Raw genomic sequence first — 4,207 nt, 5'->3', positions numbered from 1 at the left:
CCGCGGCCAAGAACCCAGCGGTTAATATCGCAAATATGTACAGCTACACATACATACATACCGCGGTCAAGAATCCAATGCAATATGTCACGTACCGCGATCAAGTATCCAGCGGACGATATCACACATACACATGCCGCGGCCAAGTATCCAGCGGACAAAATCACACATACCGGCCCGGGACTCGGCGAAAGAGGTAATAACAATACACACGAGCAAAATCGTAAGTAGCCATACGTATATAATTTCTTTTATTACAAACTCAACAGAACAACCAAAGCACACCATCCCTTTAAAACCAAGACAACAGTTGAATCAGGTTCTTTTCCGAACACTATTCGAAAACATATTAAACTGAACTTCCGAGATCATAATCACGTATCAAGATCACAGGCATATGGGTAAATAAATAAGTAAGTTGCCTTCCAAATCCGATGACCAAATATATTTACTAACATCGGTAAGTGCAGAAACAAGTTTCAGGTTTATTGGAATCAGTATACAATAGTTACAATCTTCTGAAATCGTTCTTATGAGTCAAAATGTATTATCAAACTCAATGAGGTAGTTAAAATAACTATTTTATAGCAATCGGAGCGATAGTCAAAAGTTGTCTTCTCAAGATCACACAACATACCAACCAGGGCGACAGGAGGAGATCTCGAAATGCGTGGGCCCCACCTCGGTCAAATCGAGGTGGCATACGAGCCCTACGAACATTAAACCCTATGGAAGCATCCAGAAAATTCCAGAGCAATCCGAGTTCGTTTAGGAAAATTACGGGAGTTTTAACATCTTTCCAACAAACATGCGAGGGTATAGTTCAATTATGTCAATGAATAGTACCAAGGATCAAACTCGGATTTTCGTGAGCGTAAAATGCCCTTGAGACTCGAATTCAAGCCTAATACATCTAAGACATGCCAAAGGAAGGAAAGGGTGAGCCTTACATACCTTACGGATGACTTGCGCTCGCTTAAACTCAAATCCCGTTTCGTCAGAAATCTGCAAATGGTCACCTTTGCCAATTACTATTCATAAGACTTAAAATTCCAATCTTGAATTAATACTTGTCTACCGAAATTCGGCAGCACCTCCCCTATAAATACGACACCCCGAGAATTAAACTCACTAAAACAATCAACAACAACCCAACAACAACATCAACAACCACAACAAAACACAATATAATACAACTAGCCCACTTTCCAACATAATACAATAACTTCCATTCCGACTTCACATGTCCCAATCAATACCATCATACTCACATTCATTACCAATCAAAATCATTACAATGCCATTTGAAAGCATTTCGTACCTTTTCTAAATATATACACAAGATATACAAAATATACAAACTTTCCACAAGCCATAATTCATCCAAATCTCAATCTTTAACATACTTATTCATACATCACCCAAGTTCATCAATAAACCATGATTTTTACACCTTAACAACTTAATTATCATAATGACACAAAATCATACTACACGACATAAGCCTACATTCCACAATGCAAACTTACCCATTTTACTTCCATTTACATAATCACAACAACACAATTAACATGTTAAACAAAATAAATCCATCACCATTTCCTCCACCTATACCATACGGCCACATGCCAACTTTCCAATTTCATCCAACTTTCATTCCACTTTCATTTCCAATACAAATTCCACATCAACCACAACTATAATACAACATAAAATTTATTCATCTTGCCTATACAACATATACATACACACGGCCACATACATAATCAAACCACCATGCAAACTCCTATATTCTCATGCACCCTTTTCTACATACTACAACATCAACAAAGCCTTCGCGGGATTGAATCATACCTTGTTCCTCTAACTTCTTCACTCCACCAAATTGTCCAAACGACGAAACGAACGACTTATCTTCCCGAAATAATTATACCACGTTGGAGAGAGGCCCTTGAATTAGTAGGAATACAACAAGAGAATAATTTTGGGGACAAAAATTTGAAGGACAAAGTTGAAGACCATGTGAATGGCCATGGTCGATATCTCCTTCTTTCTTTCTTTCTTCTTTCTCTCAATTTCTTGAAGTTTCTTGAAAATTCATTTGGCCCCCTTCTCTTCTTTTTATTACCATTAATAATTACATGGGCTTGGCCCATTTTCTTTTCTTTCTTTTTCACTTCATGGCCTACCACCCCTTGGTGGATCGGGGTCCCCTTTTTCCTTTTTATTTTTTTGAGCCCAATTGGTTATAAATCTCGTTTTGTAATTCCCGAAACAAATTCTCAAAATTCCAATTTTTGCCCTTGGTCTTCCTCAATATTTCACATTCAATATTTCCTTAGACATCACATGCACCTTAAGTAAGATCCATCTAAAGCCTTATTTCTTACCATTCCGAATTATCTCCAATTTTTCCGAATACGCACAAAATGCGAGATATAACACCAACCTTACCCTTAACACTTTATACCATCGAAAGATGAACATGCGACTTATGCTTTAAGACAAAATCAACAAAACCGGAAATTGAAAGTCTTGTCCATAACTTGTCGCAACCAACTTAGAATATTCCAACGTACAAAGTACGGGGTATAACAACAGGACCCCGTCGTGCCCAAAATGTGCATATACAAATATATACCAAAAGAATAATCAAAGCACCTCCGGACGATGGAGTGCTCACAAATCATATGTCGGTAAGTGTACGTATTCTTCGAGTCTGGATTTGTGTGCATATGGTTTCTCACGACTCTGTTCGTGCATGGCTCAATGCATCTTTCACTGAGTCCCGGGCCAGGGCATGTTATGTTCTCGTGCGTACTATACGGTATGATTCTGATTCACTGAGTCCCGGGCCAGGATATGATCTCGTGCGCACTTCTCTGCATTATTCACCGAGTCCACTTCGTACTTGCGGGCCGGGAAACGTTATCTGTATGTAATTATGATTTGATGGTACGGGGATGGCGGCCAGGATGGCATTTGATATTATCCACCGAGACCCACAGTAGAGGGCCGGGACACGTTATGTATATTTGGTACGAGTATCCGGGTCGGCATGATCTCACATTACCGAGTCCCTTAACAAAAGGGCGGACACGTTATTTGCATATATGACATATGTCCGCATTATATATGACCCTATTCACCGAGTCCCCATCGTAGGCCGGACACGTTGGCGCATATGCGGTATACAATATCATCTGAGCATTCCGTGCATTCTGTATTCTGTCCGATGTATGTCAGTATCTGAACATTCTGTATGTTCTGTAGTTTGTCCGTCACATGATACAATCTGAATATTTCGTATGTTCGGCATTCCGTCCGATATATGACTTTATCCAATATTACTCGTAACGTTCTCGTACTCCGTCGACGTGCGACATCTCCGATGCACTGCGTATTTCGTACCTCTTGGATACGCGATGTTTGTGATTGTAGGTACATTTTAGGTATACCGGTTGATTCATTATTTTACTCGTACACCTTTAGCATATGAAACGGGTATGTATGAATTGCGTACGAGGTAAGCGTACGCTATTTTGAGTAACGTATGTACTGATAATCTGTCTGTTTCGGTTATAGTTTTGTTTCTGCATCGCATGCCTTACGTACTCGGTACATATTCTAAAATGACCCCTTTCTTCTGGGTCGCGTTTCATGCCGCCTTGGTGTTATATCCCGCATTTTTTTGTGCAATTGGATAATTCAAGACAATCGCGGGAGGACATCAAGCAAGGCCATATTTCCATTTTGTTAAGCATATGAAAGGCTTATGAAGAATTTAGAAGCGGAATTATCAAGAAAGGCCAAGGGTGTTACACCTCGCGTTTTGTACATTTGAATATCCCGAGTTACTGACGAGAAGTTAAGGACAAGACTATGTTCTAAAATTATCTTAATGCATTAGTAGGTTATGAGCATTATTTATGGACGTCGGTAGTATGGAAATAATGAGAAGGGTTAAGGGTAAAAAGAAAAATTCGGAAGAGGGTTCATGGAAAATATTGCGGAGGACTAAGGGTAAAATGGGAATTTTGCAAAGTTCAAGAAAATTCAAGAAAAGGCCATGTGGCCGTGTAGTATGTGTGGTGTGTGCCATATTTTAATTAATAAGGGTAATTGTGCATGTGCATGGATGAGGCTTGCAGAGAAGACAATTGGTCTTCTTAATTAATTTTTAAGAAAAGTTAGGAAAAATTTAAGA

This window comes from Lycium ferocissimum, unplaced genomic scaffold (genome assembly GCF_029784015.1).
Source record: "Lycium ferocissimum isolate CSIRO_LF1 unplaced genomic scaffold, AGI_CSIRO_Lferr_CH_V1 ctg13799, whole genome shotgun sequence".
Classification (NCBI taxonomy): domain Eukaryota; kingdom Viridiplantae; phylum Streptophyta; class Magnoliopsida; order Solanales; family Solanaceae; genus Lycium; species Lycium ferocissimum.
This window is presented reverse-complemented; position numbering follows the sequence as displayed.